A 20,221-nucleotide genomic window follows, 5' to 3' on the forward strand; every position below is an offset into this window, starting at 1 on the left:
CCTATTTTTATGTTCAGCCACTCCATTTTGTTGTGGAGTGTAGGAATAACTAGTCCGATGAATCATGCCACGGGCAATACAAAAATCAGAAATTTCATTTTGTACATATTCCAATGCATTATCAGAACGAAAAACTTTAATAGACACACCAAACTGAGTTTTTATTTCATTATAAAATTCTTGGAATACAGATAAAAACTCGAAACAATCCTTTAGGAGATACAACCAGGTAAGATTGGAATGATTGTCCACGAATGTGACAAAATACATAAAAGCACGTTTATTCTTGACACAACAGGGACCCCAGATGTCCGAATGGACTAAAGCAAATAAAGACGAACTACGAGCCATAGATCGAGAAGGGAAAGACACATGGTGGTGTTTCCCCAACTCGCAGGCTTCACACTTTATCTTAGACACAGACTTAAATGATGGAAATAATAACTGTAACCTAGCTAAAGATAAATGACCCAAACGACAATGCCATTGGAAGGGAGTCACCCCACCAACAGACGCAGTAGCAACAGAGGAAGTAGCAGCACCACAGGTAAGATAGTACAACCCATCCTTTTCATGCCCTCCACCAATCGTCTTCCTTGTGTGAAGATCCTGAAAAACACAATGAGTAGGAAAAAATGTCACGAAAGTGTAAAGTTTTAGTAAGTCGACTAACGAAAAGAAGATCAATGGAAACCGAGGAACATGCAACACAGAGGAAAGACTAATGGAAGAGGTGGGAGTGACTGTACCAGATCCAGTAACAGGAGTAGTAGACCCATTTGCTAAGATGACAGATGAAGAATCCGAGTTATTCGAAAAGGACGTAAACAAGGTAAACTCACCAGTCATATGAGCAGAAGCTCCAGAGTCAATAATCCAGGGAGAAGTAGTGGAGAAGAAGGCAGATGTACCTACATGAGCAAGGGTAGCAGTGGAAGAGGAAGGTATGGAGGATGCGCTACTGGATGCCTCAAGAGTTTGTAACCTCCGTAATATCTGAGAAAGCTCGTCACGATGAGTAGTGCTAGACGAACTGCCACCTGTAGTGGAACCCGAATCGAAGAATATATTGAACCGCTCAAGTTGTATTTGCAGATGACCAGATTTACCACGAGTACAGGGAGGTACTAGCCCCGCAAGTATTTTGCTTTATTTCATTATTTGGATTTATTGGTTCTTCCTGACCTCCTCGCACATCATTACTTTGTGAGTTATTGACTGAAAATTTTCTTTTTTCTTCCCCCCAACCCTTGTTTGATTGGTTTGGTTTGTTGGCTCAACCGTTGATGTATGCACAGCAGACGGAGGTAAGTTAATTCTAACCATGATACGTTGTCTCTTTTCTCAATCGTTAGACATGAAATTATATTTTCAATTCAGATAAAAAGTAGATATTCCTACTTATAATTGAATCTGGGGCATGCACTTCCAATCGTTGATTTAGGCTTATGATTTGGGTTTTAAACGAGTTATGAAGTACGAATCTAGAGGAGGTGAAATTGATAGTTTTCCTTTCTCATTTGAATGCAAAATTTAAATTGTGGGAAAAAAAGCCACTTCCAAGCAATTCAAGCTAGATGAGAATTGAGTTCTGAGGTCAATGAGCTTACTGGTGGTGCCTCCCTTTGTCCTACTTTTATTCTAGAAGCTGCTATATAGGTTTTAGGGGGTCTGTGGGGGTTGGGGGAGAGAGGGAGGAAGTGGTCCAAGAGGCCATGTAGGCTTATTGTAGAAACAGAGGCGAGGTTGTCCAATGTAGCATTTAGGCTGATATGGAACACAAAGGTGTTGGTTTGGCTGGCATTTGATGTGGTGCAAGAGAGCACTTATTATGTAGAAAACGGAAGCATGGTGGTCCAATAGAGCATTTAGTTTATATGAATGACAGAGGAGTCAATTCAGCTGGCATTTGGTGTGGTCGCATAGTTTTTAACAGCAGTGGTTTCACTGATAATGCCATTCTTTTTGTATCTACCAGATTCTCCTTGTTCATCCATTGGAAAGACTAATCTTCCATTTCGTGTCTATGTTGAATAGGGTGACAGTAAGATTCGCTCTGCAGATCAGGCTGGAAGAAAAGACGCTGTTCCAGTCCGTGGAGACTAGGTACTCAGGTAAATAATACAACCTGTACATTGTGTTGCTTAGTTATTTTTCTGATGGGTTTATGCAGTTTATTTTGGATTCCTCTCATAATTTATTGGTATTCTATGATTCATGAATGAGCTGTTTGCTACACTGACTATTTACCATATACTGTGTGTAGTTATCCATTCACGTGTATGTTCTATGCCTATGAGTATTGTATGCAACAATATTTTCATATTGTATTATCCTGAAGATTAAACTTTGGGTGAGCATGGGCAGGCTTAGACATAAGTTGTTAAGTTTTGAATATGCATAGCCTGGTGTTTTTTGTGGCAGCTGACGAATGCCCCAGCTAGGTCTGTGGTTTGATACACTTTGGAAATTCCCAGAAAAAAAATTTGTTAGGTAACAAATTTAATTTACTTAATTTAAAAAACTTGACCTACAGAGAAAAGTGTTCTCTAGGTTTTTTTTAGAAAAAAAGCAGCTGTTGAAAACACCAAAACAATTTTTGTGAATTCCCATTTTGCAGGTGGCTTTAAGGCTCTCTTTGGTTGGATTTCAATTTCAAAATTTTATTGATTTCTTGAAATAAGTCAAGAAATAGGTTTTTGGTCAAGAAATTGAAAGTTGCATCAATTGAAAATATTTCAAGAATAAGAATTCCACTTGGTAGTTCAATTTTGAGAATAGATTTTCTCTATGGTATTCTTCCTTCTAGCTTAGCGTCTGTGGATGAAGGACCATAGGTTTAGGGCCACAGGATTTGGTTTAGTTGCATAGAAGAATGCTGTTGAAGCCCGTTACAAGAAAATTGCTGCTAAGGCTGGTCCAAGCATACGACAATGTCAATATCGTCGGACCCACTATTGCCGCAGTCAGTGTATATATATATATATATATCATGTGAATGCTCTGTTCAACCTTTCTCATCTGGAAATGCTCGTCTTCTTGACCATTAGAACTCCAGCATCGTTTGTCGTACCATTCACCCTGGAAATTATAACTCCAGCATTGTCTTCTCAACCATTTTTGTTTGGGAATGCTTTGCTTTTCAAGTGGTTGCACAGAGAGGGGGTGGGGTGGGGGTTGTGCAGAGGGTGGCCTGTGGGTGAATCTAGACCCCTAATGATCTGCCAATCGTCAATTATAGTGGTTGATATAGCGGACATAAGGTTGGGACTTGGGAGCAATATGAAGGATTCCAATCCCCTCTATCTAAATCTACCTGCGTCAACCCACTTGAATTTGGTCAGTCAAAAATTGAAATGGGCTACTGGTGTAGGACACGTTTGGCAAACCTAGAAAATTATCCTAACTGAAAGGTAAGAAGGATGGGCAGGGTATCCAACTCATATATCTCAGCATACATGCAGAAATTCTTAATAAGTATAGCCATAAATAAACAAATAAACAAATGATCTGTGCAGAATTTCATGCCAAATATGCGAAAGAAAATTTAATAAGAGAAACATGATAGATTAATACCTTCCTTTGCTGTCCCACGGGTTAGAAGGCTGTGAATATGATGCAGATTTATCACCAAACTGGGCTTCTTTTATTTTGAATTAGTCGTGGTTTGAATTGGTTATTTGTTCTCTCCATTGCTGTTACGTTCAAGTTCTACACTCAAGTTCTGATTTCAAGAGTGATTCTACGTCATCAAGCACTGTTCAAGTCTACAACATCACCCCAAGTCTGATCCAATCTGTTCTTCATCCCCAAGTAAGTCTAAAACTGAAAATCTGCAACTATTCTTCTTCCCTTCTAGAAGGTCACATGAAAGGTGATTTTTGCGAGAATTCTGCTTATCCAAATCTAACTGTTAGAACCTGCTAAAATTTTGATTGAATCTTCCTCAAACCCTAAGAGAGACTCTATCCAAATTTCATTACCATCCGCCAGCTGATTGTCTGAAATTACACTCGTACACCTCTCTCCTATCTCTACTAGGAAACGCCCATAACTCCAGATTTAACCATCTGATTTAGCTGTAACGTTCAGCATATATTCCCCTCCACCCCACCCACACTCAACCTAAATATTAAGCCCATTCAACCTCCTGATTTCCTGTTATTATAAACCTTAGATTCCATCATCTTCCACCTTTCAAAACCCTAAACCTAACTTGCTGCCAACTCATTCCAGCACACATTCCTCCATCAAAACTTAACGTAACCTTCACTGATAGACTCCCCTACACCTGCCTAGCATAACCAACACCTCAAACCCGAACCCTAACCAAACCCTAACCCTAATTTCACCAAAAACCCTATTTTTGACCTAGCCGATTCACATGTTCATAACAAATCCTGGTTTACTGGCTCCTAGTTGGTCATCTACCAATCTAGGACTACATTAGAAGAAGTACTGAATCACTGCCTAACTCCAAAGATTGTGTCCTCAAGGCCTCCTTGTTGTTGGTTACTTGGTAGAAGAATATCCAGGGTATTTGGGGGCTGAAGTTGGGGTAAACAAATGGGATGCTATTAGGAAATGAGAATGGACGTTGGAAGAAATATATATAAAAAAAGGGGCGTACTCAGTGCACGAGGCTCCCGCCACTATGGGGTCTAGAGAGGGTCATAATGTTCGCTGCCTTACCTTTGCTTTGGGAGAAATATGATGGAACAAATAACAATGGATTTGAGGGGATCAAACAGGGATGGTTTGCTGTGGATAGAAGGGTCATAACGTACGCTGCCTTACCTCCGCTTTGGGAGAAATATGATGGAACAAATAACAATGGATTTGAGGGGATCAAACCGGGATGGTTTGCTGTAGGTATAGAGCTTGAAAGAGAGGAGTGGATAGAAGAAGGTAGACAAGAAAGAAGAAGATCATCTTGGCTTCATACATTCTTGGAATGACTCCAAGATTTGCATATAGTCACTCATGCTGCAGGAAAGAGAGTAATCTCACAAGTTCCCAAAAGATTTCATTCATTCCTTCTCTTCCCATCATGAGCATGAAGGGTATCATAACATTACACACACACACACACACACATAACTACATATTAAACCTCTAAACAATTATTTCCTAAAATAGCTACCCATTTAACTACAACATAATAACAACACAACTACAAAATAAGATAGTCTGGCCCCAAATAAAAGTACAACACAATAATAAAAAGAACGACACATAATACTTGTCATCTAGCCATAATGAAGTGACATGTGGCTGCATGTGTCTGTCTCTGTCTCGTCTGATAAGTCCTAAATCCTTGTATGATATCCTCATCAATTCTCCCCAGGTAGGAAGAATTCACCTCCAGTGAAAATAGTTTATGGCATCTCTCTAATAAATCAGGGTTAAGGCGCTGAAGCTCGTCCTCGGTGATCCATGTGCAGTCTGTACTAGGTCTGTCTCTCCCTTTATCTAGGAACTTGCAATATCTCCCTGCATGAGTTGACGTTATCTGCTCATCTATTATCTTCTTCTTGGCATAGTTGGTAATGGTGGTAAAGGAGGTGAGAAGAAGAAAAAGTACGAATGTCAGTTGAGTTTGGGCTAGAATTAGGGACTGAATCATGAGAAAATGATATGGCAGCTGTGGGTATGGTCTGGTTAGTTGAAGTAGAAGGCTCAAAGGGGTTTGGAATGGTGGCTTATCCTTTGTGAGGCACAAGGTCTTCAACATTAAAAATGGGACTGATGCCCATATCTGGCGGCAACTCTAAATGATAGGCATTGGTACTAAGTTTTCTTAGAATCTTGTAGGGACTAACACTTCTTGCATATAGCTTCTTCCATGTGCCCTTTGGAAACCGCTCAAGTCGGATTCTCGTCATGACCATGTCTCCCTCCTTAAATTCCTGGTACTTAGGATGAACATTTGCACGAGACTTGTAATATTCTTTACTTATGGCAATCTTTTTCCTTATTTCTGCATGTATTTCATGGATATGATGGGCAAATGACTCTGCTGGTTCTGAGGGTCTAGCTTCTAATGGCAGGGGAATGACGTTTATAGTTTTCCTAAGTTTGTAGCCTAGGATGGCTAATGAGGTGGTGAAAATTGAGAAGGAGATTCCTTAAAGTGATCATTTTAGATATCTGGGCTCAATAGTACATAAAGAAGGCGATATAGAGGATGATGTGGCGCAAAGGATTAAAATAGGATGGATGAAGTGGAGGGGTGCGTCTGGAGTGCTGTTTGATTGTCGTATCCCCTTAAAGCTTAAAGAAAAATTCTATAGGATTGTCATCAAGGAACTAAAACTCGGAACTCGACCCCAACTCGACCTTGGGAAAAACCGAGTTGTCTTGAGATATCAGTCGAGTTGGTGCATTTTTTTTTTCAACTCGAAACCTGGTTTCGGTGGGTTTTAGACCTAGTTTGGGTCTGAAATTTGGTACTCAGCCTATTTTAGGCCATTTAAACACAATGACACTATCAGATTTTGCAAAAACAAAGTCCAAATAGGAGTTTCACTTTGGACCCTAGGTTGGTAGGCGGCGACGTACTAAAATACCCTACTCTACACGTAATTTAGTAATAGAAAGCAATCAAAGAATTCAATTAATGTAAAACAACTTAAATAAGCATTAGAAATGTTAAAGTGTACAATGCATCAATCTGTTTCACATATTACATCTATGATCTATCATCCCATAAAATGTGATGCATTCACTCGTTCAGAATGAGTCGGTTCACATATTCTTCCCATGTCATCATGTTGTTGTAATATTGTACATAGTTTGTCACAGTACTCATATATGTGTTGTCATCAACATATGTTAAGTCCCCTATCTTAGAGTATAGAAGAGCCGTACTAGCCGGTTGCCATGAGGCGTGAGATCCACAAATCATGCACTAATCTTGCTTTGGTGTAGCTGAAGATGCCGGCAGCAGCTTCTCCGAAGAAATCCAGCCCAAAAAATGGTGAAAACCAGTTGCAGCAGGAGTAGAGCAACCTCTCGGTTGAGATAACTCAAGATATCTCGAGTTATGGCACTTTTATAACCAAAGTTGGGTCGAGATCTGGGTCGACCCGAGATCTCGACGAGATATTGTAATTTTACAACTCGTATCCCATCTCGTCTTGAGCTCTAGAAATACCGAGATCTCGCGAGATTTAGTTCCTTGATTGTCATATGTCCAGCTATGATGTATGGCGCAGAATGTTGGGCAGTTAAGAAGTGTCACATTAATAAACTTAGTGTAGAAGAGATGAGGATGTTGAGATGGATGTGTGGCAAGACTAGGAAGGACAAAGTAGGGAATGACAACGTCAGAGATGAATTGGGTGTAGCCCAGATACAAGACTAGCTACGTGAGAGTCGTTTGAGGTGGCACGACCATGTCAAGTGAAGGCCTAGAGACGCCCAGTACGGAGGAGTGATTTGATTCAGATTGAAGGATCTAAAAGAACTAGGGGTAGGCCTAAAATAACCATGGGAGAAGTGGTAAGGAAAGACATGCATAGCTTAGGCCTCGTTTCATGTATGATGTCGAATAGAAATGATTGGAGAGCAAGGATCCATGTAGCCACTAGGTTGGCTAATGGGCTAAGGCTATGTTGTTGTTGTGGATTGGATGATGGAAAAACCAGCAAGCAGTTACCATTCAAATGTGAAGGCTCTAAAATCACAAGGAGAAGACTCTACAAGTACAAGGAGAAGGCTGGAAGTTTTACTTTAACAGAAAACAGGGCCATAGATAGGACTAGTATTGGAGAAGTAGAATGTTCTAGTTTCCTAAGGATGGTTTTATGCAACATAACTTGAAGTTTTGGATTTTGATTAAATTTACATTGGAGATATCATTAAAAGCAGACATATGAAGTTAAACATAAATCTTGAAAAAAATTTGTTGGCCATTAGTTTTTGGCTATTTTCTTAGCATTAAAGCTAGATTCTTTAGGGTGTTATGGACTTATGATGATGTATCATTCATATGATTTAGACCAATTTAAATTGGATGCGGGTTGAATTAGGTGGAAGATATATTCTGTACAGGGGACCTTGTTGGTGTTTTTTAATTGCTACATGAGGCTAGGATGTCCTTTTTTGTGCGGTTTCTTGAACTTATTATTCAAAAATTTTCTTTTGGTGGTTCCTTTATTGTTGTTGTTGTTCGGTATCTTGTTGGTGCCATAGTTGTCATGGCGTCCTGGTGTTGGAGAGGGTTGCATGGCGACCTACGCCATGGCGACCCTCTTTGATTTCTTCTTCCTGTCCCTCTTTCCCTCTTCGATTTCTTCTTCCTGTCTTCGATTTCTTCTTCCCTCTTCGCTTTCTTCTTGCCCTCTTCAATTTCTTTCAATTTCTTCTTTCCCTCTTCGATTTCTTCTTCGATTTCTTCTTCCTGTCTTCTTTCCCTCTTCGATTTCTTCTTTCCCTCTTCAATTTCTTTCGATTTCTTCGTTCCCTCTTCGATTTCTTCTTCGATTTCTGAATTTTCTTCTTAAAACTTGAGAAACAATAGAGAAAAAATAAAACATGGCTTGAGTATACATCTATTAACACATTAAAAATAGAGAACATAAAAAATAAAACATGGTCGGTTGCCATGGCGAGCGACATGTCGATATATCGACGTGACACCCCTCCATCGACTTGGATCGTCGTGACGCCGTGACAACTATGGTTGGTGCCTCCTTTAATTCGTCCTGTAAGTTCGAAAACCGGACTTCTCATTGAACCAAAATGTTTCCTGGCTTAGCTGTTTGAGAAACTGTGAAACAAACTAGGAAACCAGAAAACCAGCAGGAGTCTGCTTTTTAGAACTATGTCTAGTCAGTCAGTTTGGACCAGTTTCTCTTTTCTTCAGTATCAGGAGGTTATAGCTTGATGCAAAAGAGCGTTTTATATGTTGGATCCTTTATATCTGGTTATTCTTGGTTAATAACATTATATTGTTTAGGGTCTTTGTATTTATTTTTTCTCTAAATCACAATGCTTGAGATTTGCTCACATAACTGCTTGTTTTGGAAATACTGGAAAAAATTCTCTTTCTATAGGTGAACAAAATTCCATTTTGGTTGACAATTTTAAAGTTGGAGGAAGTGAAGTGAAGGAATTGAAGTTGAAAAGTTTGTAGACTGATTAAACCTTTTATCTACCAAGCATAATTTATCATTGAGGAAGTATAGAACATGTGTAATGGTTGTCATGGTTCGAAAACTTCTTTCGTTTCGGGGTTTCAGACTGACCGAAATATCCGAAATTTCGGTCGAAATTTTGCATTTTTCTGTTATATTTCGGTAGGTCATTTCGGTGGGTTTTAGGCCAAGTTAAGGCTTGAAACTTCATGGAAACCCTATTTTAGGCTATATAAACACGTTTAAATGTTCAAATTGCAAAAATAGTCACCCAAAGTGGTGTTTTGGATTTGCACCATCCTAATGTATAACTTAGTTAATTACACATACACATTGTTTAAGACTTTAAGTACTAGAGGGCATAATAAATTAATGACTAATAAGCAATTTAAACAAGTAAATTGACTTGGAAGTTGGAAACATAAAGTGAATGACTTTTAAGTCATAACTTAAGTCATAATATTAAGTACAATAAGTAAATAAAAAGTTAAGAAGATGATATCAATATGACAATATCCCCAAAGTCCAATACAAGTAAAGTAGTCATCTAGTGACTCAAATGTTTACAAATATTCTAATAATAGTTACTCTGACGTCCAGGATCGACCCCACTCATAGTCCGATGGAGCCAATGTGCATTGCTCTCCGACTGTAGGACAAATGAATGCCACGTCATAGTATGGGAGAAGTGAAAGGATGAAGATCAAGGAGAAAAAACCCCAAAAAACCAGAGCTTGTTAAGTCTCGGTCGAAATGTAGACCGAGACTAATGAGTTTTGGTATTTATAAAGCTACTTTTGAAAAAGGAATCTCGATATTTCGCGAGATTTTAATTTTGTCTCGAGATATTGCGAGATGGTCGACCGAGTTTTTGCATTTTTTTTATTCGAGCTGCTGTTTCGTTTCGGTCAGGTCGAGATACTCGAAATATCCGAGATCTCGACCGAGATTTCGCGAGATTTAGTACTATGATGGTTATTATGAGACAAGCAGGGAACGAAAAAAGGAGTATGCCATGTTGGTTTTCATATATTTCATATATCAACAATTTTACGAAGAAAATAATTGCAGAGAGTGGTTTGAAATGGATGAAAACCCAGAGCTTTTCCACCAACTTATACTGCCTATAATGTATGCATATTGCTTCTTGGTTCTCGAGGAATAAGGCAGTGTTTATTTGGAGAGGTGAGAGCAGTCACCTAATCTTGTTGGTTTTATGTTTGAGGAGATGTTGAAGGAGAATTCTGAATAAAATTAGTAGTTTTGAAGAGGTAGCATTTTGTACAGTAGAGAAAGATTTAGATAAGGTGAAGGCTCTGGGCCTGGATGGTTTCACCACAGTCATCATGAGTTCAATGAATATTGATAGCTCATCTTTTTTTTATAAAGTGCAAACTTGTTTGTATCCTTAGAAGGACAGAACATCAAAGTAAGTGACCTTAATATACTTATTTAGGTTGGCTCATGATGTAGTTGCATGTGCATGGCTTGACCGGCATGTCCCAATCTAGAAACCTAGACTGAGATAAACCGGATCCAAACCGAGATTTTGATCCAAAAGGGGTTGGTAGGGAATATTTTGTAGGGAAATTTACACATACCTCCCTTGAGGTAAGGCCTAATTACAGATACACCGTGAGTTTGGGCAGTGTTTGCTATGCATTCTAGGTCAATTTCGCATTCTCAGATGATAAAAATAGTGTTTTTTATCGCCTGAGAATGCAAAATATACCTAGAATGCATTCCAAGAATGCATACCAAACACAGGATTGGATATTTACGTGTACCACCCCTGCTTTCCAAAATAATTAATGAGTAAACCCATTCTGTTAGTTGTTCCCGTTAGTTGTGAACGGTACGAGTGTTTGTCATTTTATGACCAATATACCCTTTCATCCCAACCTGCAATTGAAACCCTTATCCCATTATCACTGAGACCTCCTACACCGGTGAAATGGATCTTCTTCTTGGGCTTCTTCAACAAACCCTCAATGGAAGACTTGGCCAGCAAACACGAATCATCACCTGAATCCTCCGAAAGCGAACCAAAACACATGATCTTCACAGGTCGAGATCAATTGAAATGGATCTTCTTTCTAAAAAGAAAAGCGCAAAAAATTTACCTGGGCGCCATTTCAAAGGAAACCAAACGTTTTGAAGATTTATGAAACCAGAGAATACAGGTCGAATTCTTTCTCTCTCTCATCTCCTCGTGGTTTTCCATTAGAATAGAGTGGGAATTGAGCCACATCGAATTCGAGAACTATTGACTCTCCTAATTTGCTTCCATTCAATTCAGCTTATTCATCGAATCTGCTGCTCCTAATTCCAAAGTGGTTTATTTGTATAAGGCCAAAGAGGAAGACTTTGCGACATGTGGGGATAATTAGTCTCATCTCCACTTCTCAAAGCCCTCAACAATGCCGGACAAGGTCAGCCTGTTCTCTCTCTCTCTCTTCTGTTGGTTTTCTTTTTATTTCTCCTTCTTTCTTTGGAAGCTAGCATTTGTAGACCTGTAGTGCCTTCCAATTCACAACTTCTTTCAAATCAAATCCTCAATAAGATCAAGAATGTCCCCTGTAAATACCGCGGTGAGACATCTCATCTATTCCTTAATTAATTCTCGATGAACCTACCAAGTGTCTTCCTTGCTCACCTTCTCCCTCTATTCATCTTTTTTCCCCTCACCCCTTGATGCAGATTTATCACCAAACTGGGCTTCTTTTATTAGGAATAAGTCTAGGGTTAGGTTACTTACATGTTGGGCCTTCGTTCCCAAGGGTTTTCTATGTATTAGGCCACTTTAATGAGCCTAAACTACAGGTACATAGGTTGCATACGGGATTAGCCCAATACTTAGTTTATTTTTATGTTTTTTAATTGAACCGGTTCAAATTGGTTGCATCCAATTGGTTCAATTTAAGTGATCATGTGACTTGGTTAAGTAGTCATGTGATGTAAGTTGGGCTGGATTAGGACTCTATAAGTCCAACCATGTTTTGAGTCTATTTCTTTTAGTATTTTAGTTTCCTAGTTGGTTTAAGTTACCTAATAGGTTAGGGATAGGGTTAGGCCATTCCTTTTTAGTGTCTAAGTCTATTTTTGAGTCTTCTATATAAGTTTGTAAGGGAGGCCAACATTACACACGAATTTGATTAATGAAAAAGCTTTTGTTTGCTGCCATAGCTGCTGCTCTGCTCTGTTGAGTGAACCTTGTGAGTAATATCAAGGCTACCTTGTGGGTAATATCAAGGTGAAGGGATTGGTGGACTCCGATCGACTCCTTGCATCTTGTAGATCGGGAGGTCCTTCTTCTAGTTCTTCAAAGCTGCTACCATTGAAGATTTAATCTTTCAAGTAAGTAGTTTATTAATTCAGCATTTAACCTTCTTCTTCTAATCCTCTAACCTAAGCTCCATCTACTCCTATTATCACCCCTTCCATTAATCCATAGATCCATTAGAACCCTAAAACCTTAAATCCAATTCTGCCCTAAATTGCAGAATTTTGTAACTCATCCAAACCCTAACTTCTTTATACCAAAATAACCCCCTAGACCTGCCCATTAAGACCCTATAAACCTCTTTCCTACAATCTGCCCCTAAACCCTAGATCCCACAAACAGCCTATTTTCATAAGACATCCTACCCAAAACCCTAGATTTCCAACTTCATCCAAATCAAACCAAACTTACATTAATAGACTCCTAAAAATCTACACATCATTACCAAATAAAACCCTATCTCGAAACCCTAACCATAACCCTAATTCTACCCTAATTAGCCTAAGCTGTCCCAATCAGCCAGCCTTGTTAGGTGAACCCATTACCCTGGCTCCTAGTGGGATTACTCCTACCTAGGACTACATTACCCCTTCAATTGATGCACTTGAAATTTTCACTTTTTTTTTCTAGCAACAAAAAGAGAGATCAAATACAGGAGAAGATATTCGATGAGAAACACAACACCTTCACCATTAGTGGCCCCTTCTGCTGCCCCAAGAAGCTCGCTAAAAAGCTCTGCTGCAAAGCTAGAAATGCCATTAAGTGCTTCAAGATCGTCGAGAAAAATCCTCAGGAGCCATCCAAACCCGCTGATCCCGATCCGCTGCCACCGCCTCCTCCCGCCAATCCTCCCAATGTAGTTGTTGAGGTTCCTCCACCTGCACCTGATCTTATGCATGAACCACCCCCTGCACCGACACTTGAACCAGCGCCAAAACCAGCCCCAGCCCCAGAACCCGAGCCGGCACCTGTGGTGATCGTATTACCACTACCACCATTACCACCACCACCACCACCACCAATAGAACCTGATCATATGCCTGAACAAACTCCCCCCATCGCCCGGAAACCACCCCCTTCGCTGTTTTTATTTTCTGTTATGACCGATCTTCACCAGAAATCCATCGCCTCCGAGAGATCGAACTCTGATCATCTACTCAGGTAACGGTGACCTTCAAGGGTAGAAATAAGGGAAATAATTGAAGAAGAGGTTTATTTTAGCAGGAAGGGCAATTTGGTCAATATATGATGTATTCTAACGTTTTTAGTCCCAGGTTAATGGACTGGGTTTACTTATTAATTATCTTGGAAAGCAGGGGTGGTATGTGTAAATATCCAAAACTCATAGGTGGATCTGTAATTAGGCCTTACCTCAGGGTAGGTATGTGTAAATTTCCCTATTTTCTATTTGGGGGTTATTTATGTAATTTGAGTTTTGTTTTATTTTATGGCGTTAGATACATCTCTCCAGTTTCCTTGTTTGAGTCAGTTTCTGTTTTAGGTTGAGATTAGGAGTCTCTTTTTTTATCTTTATTTATATAATGTAATCCATCAATTATTCAGCAGATTTGATTGAATTGAATTTAAGATTTTCAAGTCACAGCAGCAATGCTTGCGTGAGAGATTGATAACAAACCAGCTAAGGTCTTTTTTTCTTCCCTCTTCTACTTCTGGTTAATCCTTCTTCTCAGTTCAGATTCCCTTACTTCTTTCATTTCTTTATTCTTCTTCCTTTCCTGTAGCCTTCTTGTTAGTCTCCCCTGTTTTCTGTGTTGGCGGTATAGTTAGTCTTATAAGAGTTCCAGCGAACTCTATCTCTACAATTCAGATCAAGCTGAAATCTTGAAACTTTGAGAGTTAATTCTCTTCCCTAGGGCGACTTAAACCCTAAAGTTTCAGCCCCCTACTGGAGATACCAATTTGTGACTATACCTGATTCTGTAACTACTGCCTCCCTTTGGTTCAGCAATTTGTTAATAAAATATTCCTTGAGTTTTAGGAATGTTGTGGATTGGACTCAATAGAACTGGGGATTGTGAACCTACTCCTAAATTCTTAAGGGATTTAAAGCCAGTGTTTCGGAAGACTGCATTATCCATCAAGATACCACATGTCGTAGATATATACTGTTGAATAATGTATACCAGAATATCGTGGGGGGGTATTCTGGTCTTTTATAGCTTTATTTTTATGTTTTTATGTATTCCTAGCTATGTTGGTTATGCTAGTTCCATTATAGTCGTTTGGTTGTAATTCCTCATATTATAAATATAAGGCTTGGCTGATCTCATCGATCATTCAAGTATTCTCCTAAATTCTGTCTTCTCTACATGGTATCAGAGCAGGCAAGGGCCACGGTATCGAGTCCCCCTGGGAGTGGGCAGATGTTAAATTATTTATCCACCCGTGTCCCCCTTTGGATAGTCCGCCGTGTTAGAGCTCCTGTATGATATACATATTGTTTCCTCCCTTTCCTATAAGGTCGGCCTTTTAGAGGAAGCGGTTTCTACATGGTATCAGAGCAAAAAACAAATCCAATCACACTAAAAGTGTAGCTACAGGCCCCATTGCTGACAATAGTTTCTTCTAGGAGGAGTTCCAGGCTCTCCGGCGTATGTTATAGTCTTCCACTGCGTCTACTACATCTGTTCCTACCAGTTATTCCACTCCATTAGGTTCCCACTTTGCCCGCTCAGGTATTTCCTTTGCTGGTCACTGTGCATCAGTTGTCTCCACTCCATGGATTATAGACTCCGGTGCCACTGATCACATGACTGGTTCTTTTACCCTCTTTTATACTTATTCCCCTGCCTTTGACAAAGATAAAGTTAGAGTGGCTAATGGTTCCCTCTCATCTGTTTCTGGAAAGGGGTCCATCAGTTGCTCCCCTTCACTTTCCTTGTCCTTTGTTTTGCACATTCCAAACTTCACTACTAATCTTCTCTCTATTAGTAGTATTACCAAAATTTGAATTGCAAGGTGACTTTTTTTCCTACTCATTGTGTCTTTCAGGAACTGGACTCGGGGAAGACGATTGGATCGGGTAGAGTGCATGGTGGATTGTACCTTCTTGATGATGGACCGCAACAGGCTTTGCCTTCTCAATTATGTCAGCCATCTTCTTTTTCCTCTGAACTGTACCAGTGGCATTCTAGATTAGGACACCCCCCTTTAGGCACCTTATCACATTTGTTTCCAGCATTGTTTAAGAATTGTAATAAGGAAGAATTTTTTTGTGAGGCTTGTGTCTTGGCCAAATAGACACGTTCAAATTATCCTATATCTAATAAAAGAAGTTCTTCCCTATTTCAATTGATGCATACTGATGTGTGGGGACCTAGTCGTAAAGCCTCTCTTAATGGACATCGATGGTTTGTTACTTTCATTGACTGTCATTCCCGTTTCACTTGGGTATACCTCATGCATAACAAAAGTGATGTTTTCTCCTGTTTTCAGCATTTTCATAAAATGGTCCAGATCCAGTTTAATGCCACTCTCAAAATTTTGAGAAGTGACAATGGGACATAGTGTATGGAAGGTTAGTTCCAACAATACCTTGCTGCCCATGGGATTTTGCATCAAACTAGCTGTGTTGATACTCTAGCTCAAAGTAGTCTGGCTGAGAGAAAAAAGCGCCATCTCTTAGAGGTGGCTCAAGCACTTTTGTTTGCTCGCCATGTTCCCTCCTTTTATTGGGGGGATGCTGTCCTTACTGCGGCCTATTTGATTAATAGGCTGCCTACTCGGGTTCTTGCATCCAAGTCCCCTATTGAGCTTTTACATGGCTCTTCCTTTTATATTGTTCCCCCTAAGGTTTTTGGGTGTCTAGGGATACTAGATCTCCTGGCAAACTTGAGCCCTGTAGTCTCTGCTGCATTTTCTTAGGTTACTCTGGTACCCCAAAAGGGTACAAGTGTTATTATCCTTCTGCCCGCCGTACCATGGTCAGTATGGATGTTATCTTCCATGAGTCTCTCTCCTATTATTCGTCCCCACCTCTTCAGGGGGAGAGTTTTAGTGAAGATGTGTTGACCATAGACCCCCCTCTTAGGCATGTATATGATGAGTCTACCCCTGTTGTCCCTGCTATTCCTAGTGTGCGTACCCCTATCCTTCCCTCTACTTCAGGGGGAGATATTTTTGCATAGGGGGAGGTTCCCTATTCTCCTTCAAGGGGAGATGTTCCTACACAGGGGGAGGTTACCGAAATTCCTACTCAAGGGGAGGTCACCCCAGTCCTGAAAACCATTGGTGAATTTCAGCGGAGGATTGATGCGTCAAATTTGAAGGTTTTTGCAAGGAGCAAACCCAGACCTAAGGAGCTTCAATCCACTATGACACAAGTTCCCATCCAGTTGCCAACTCCGGATCCGGAACCTACTTCTCCACCTGGTAATACTTCTTCTCTGGACTTCCCCATTACTGTTCGCAAAGGTATGAGGGCTTGCATTCAACACCCTTTATCTCATGTTGTTTCTTATGTTTCTCTCTCTCCATCTTTTTGTGCCTTTGTTTGTTCTCTTTCTTTTGTTTGTATTCCTCAAAATTAGCAGGAAGCTTTTACAGATGGAAAGTGGAAGGCAGCAATGATGGAAGAAATGGACGCCTTGAAGAAAAATAACACATGGGGAGCTTATGACTCTTCCACCAGGGAAGCAGACTGTTGGGTGCAAGTGGGTGTTTGTAGTGAAACAGAAGGTGGATGGCAATGTGGATAGGTATAAGGCACGCCTTGTGGCCAAATGGTTTACTTAGACATATGAGATCGATTACCAGGAGACCTTTGCCCATGTTGCTAAGCTGAATACTTTCCGAGTATTATTATCTTGTGCAATCAATCTTGGATGGGACTTGCAACAGCTCGATGTGAAGAATGCTTTTCTCAATGGAGAACTCGATGAGGAAGTATATATGGACATTCCACCAGGGTTTTCTTGTGACACCAATCGAGGCAAAGTGTGTAGATTGAAGCGTGCTCTTTATGGGTTGAAACAGTCCCCTCGAGCATGGTTTGGCCAGTTTCACAAAGCAATGGTTTCTGTAGGCTACAAGCAGAGTAATGCAGATCATACTCTCTTTATAAAGAGGGCTGGTGAAAAATTCACTATTTTGATAGTCTACGTTGATGATATTGTAGTTATTGACAATGATTGTGTTGGGATTGAAGTTGCTAGATCTTCGAAAGGCATCTTTCTTTCCCAATGAAAGTATATCCTAGACCTACCGACTGAGACGGGTTTGTTAGGGTGCCACCCTTTAGATACTCCTATGGATGCCAATGTTCGTCTCAAGGAAAAGGAGGGTGAACCGGTTGATAAAGGGTGATATCAAAGACTAGTGGGAAAGTTGATTTATCTCTCCCATACTCATCTTGACATTGCTGTTGCTGTAAGTCTTGTCAGTCAATTTATGCATGATCCCTACACTTCACATATGGAGGCTGTTCTTTGGATTCTTCACTACTTGAAGTCAGCTCCTGGGAAAGGAACTCTCTTGTCTCCTCATGGTCACCTGCAGATAGAGGCATATACTGATGCTGATTGGGCAGGTTCCCTAGACCGTAAATCTATTTCTGGGTACTGTTCCTTTGTGGGTGGCAATCTTGTCACCTGGTGTAGCAAGAAGCAGAATGTGGTGGCTCGTTCAAGTGCTGAGGCAGAATTTCGTGCTATGGCACAAGGTATTTGTGAGCTACTTTGGTTGAAAGGTTTGCTACAAGATCTTGGAGTTCCAATTCGTCTTCCTCATAGTTATCAAGGCGGTGCCATGGCGTCCAGGCGGTTTTACAAGGTCTAGGCGGTTGGACGCTTTATTGTGCAACACAAAGGCGAGCGTCTTAGACACCAAGGCGTCGCCTTAAGCGCCTTGGGATGCCATTTCGTCTGGGCGGTCGCCTTAGGGACTTTTTTTTGTTTACTTTTGTTTTTTAATTTTTTTTTATGTTTTAATAAGTTATTCTAATTGGAAATATCTCATTGGGGGTATATTTTTAGTTCCATGCTCTGAGAAGCATGGAATCATATGTTAAAAGTTAAAACTTAAAATAAAAAAAAAAACAAAACCTAAAAAGTAAATACCCAAATATTATAGTCGATTGGTTTCACCTTCTCCTTCGCGACATTCCAAATCAAAAGAAAAAAGAAAACGAAAGAGAAAAGAAGCAGCGGTAGCGGCGACTTGAGACTTCCTTCGAGGCTTCCCTCTCAGTCCTTAGTCCTTCAGGCTTCTAAAATCTGAACCCCTTTATTTCCGACATCTCATTCTCAATCTCCAGAGAAAAGAAGCAGCGGCAGCGGCGGCTTGCCAGAGTTGCAGCGGCGACTTGAGACTTCCTTCGAGGCTTCCCTCTCAGTCCCTCTCAGTCCTCAGTCCTTCGAGGCTTCTAAAATCTAAACCCCTTTATTTCTGACATCTCATTCTCAATCTCCAGAGAAAAGAAGCAGCGGCAGCGGCGACTTGAGAGTTGAGACTTCAGTCCTTCGAGCTTCCCTCTCAGTCCTCAGTCCTTCAAGGCTTCTAAAATCTAAACCCCTTCATTTCCAACATCTCATTCTCCATCTCTAGAGTCCAGTCGGACCAGTCTCCACCCCCACCGGTTTTCGGCGACCTCCCCTGCCTCCACCGGTAAGTATTGTAATTTTGTGCACTTATGAATACTTTTTTTTTTTCTTCTTCTTCTAATATCCAAAGTCCAAACCCTTTTCTTCTAACAACATCTTTCTATTTCTTCCTTTTGCAGCGGAAACCAGCTGTCTTCCTTTACTCCGGGAACATATTCCGGCCAGCACTGCAGTAAGTCAGTAAGTGTTTTGATTTTTTTTTTGTTTCAGTTCTTCTCGTACTCCCTTTCTTCCGGTTATCTCTGTGGTTTCTTATTTTTCTTTTGCAAGTTCAATTCGTACTCCCTAGTCTCCCTTTATTCCTGTTTTAGTCATTTAGAGTAATGGTTTTTATGATTGTACTGTTCTGAATCTACTGCAATGGGGTTCCAACTTGGAACATAGTTGTTTATGTTTGTCAGTTTGTGTCTTTGTGATTGTAATATTGTATTGTTCATAAAAAATCTATTTTGTTTTCTGATTTTTGGATAGAATTTCTAATCCCTGTCTATTCTTTGACATGATCTGAAACACTCTGCTTTTATTCCCCCTCTGCCTCTCACTTGTTTATTTAAATGCAGATTCTTCCTGACTTTGATTTCCCCATTTTTACGTTATAGTGTTATATCCTTTTGGCTTTATACCCTAGAGTATTAGTTCTATATTTTTAATCTTTTTTTCTATTTTCTGTCATTGTAGACAACTAGACATCAGCTCTTTATACATGGCCAATGTTGATGGTAGTAGTGGGGCTGAAAATGTAAGTACAGCGGGGTCAGGGATTGATCCATGCAAGGATCCAAAGAGGAAGGCTAAGTCTAATGATCCTAGGTGGAAGTATGGATACTGGCCTAATTTAGAAGACAAGAATTGTGTCAAGTGTATCCTTTGTGGGGTGGATACCAAGGGAGGAATAAAAAGATTGAAGCAATACTTGGTTGGTGGCTATGGAGATGTAGCCAAGTGCACAAAGACAACTGCAGCAATTGCTACAGAGATGAGAAAAGCAATTTTGAAAAACAAGAAGAGGAGGATGGAAAATTTGGATGATTTGGATGTTGGTGGTGAAGATTTAACTGTGGAAGGGGGCCAAGGGGCTGAAGAAGGGCATGTAGAGTCGGATTTTGGGGGGGGGGGGCTCAAGCCGCTCAAGCCTTTCAAGTCTTATCCCAAGCTCTGGAACAACTTCAAGAAAAAAT

At 40.3% G+C, this 20,221-nt stretch overlaps 2 long non-coding RNA genes across 2 annotated transcripts in view; both read left to right on the forward strand.

Annotated features, from left to right (window-relative positions):
- The first annotated feature begins 1,054 nt into the window (after nt 1-1,054).
- Nucleotides 1,055-20,221, forward strand: part of LOC122639514 — a 38,074-nt gene continuing 18,907 nt past the window's right edge. Inside the window, exons 1-3 of the long non-coding RNA XR_006329522.1 lie at nt 1,055-1,124; nt 1,299-1,307; nt 2,038-2,114. This is a non-coding gene — a long non-coding RNA (uncharacterized LOC122639514). The remainder of the gene's footprint in view (nt 1,125-1,298; nt 1,308-2,037; nt 2,115-20,221) is intronic.
- LOC122639515 lies at nt 11,702-13,203 on the forward strand. Its single transcript, XR_006329523.1, has 2 exons — nt 11,702-11,731; nt 13,064-13,203. It is a non-coding gene; the product is annotated as an uncharacterized LOC122639515 (long non-coding RNA).

Source organism: Telopea speciosissima, chromosome 9 (genome assembly GCF_018873765.1).
Source record: "Telopea speciosissima isolate NSW1024214 ecotype Mountain lineage chromosome 9, Tspe_v1, whole genome shotgun sequence".
Classification (NCBI taxonomy): Eukaryota; Viridiplantae; Streptophyta; class Magnoliopsida; order Proteales; family Proteaceae; genus Telopea; species Telopea speciosissima.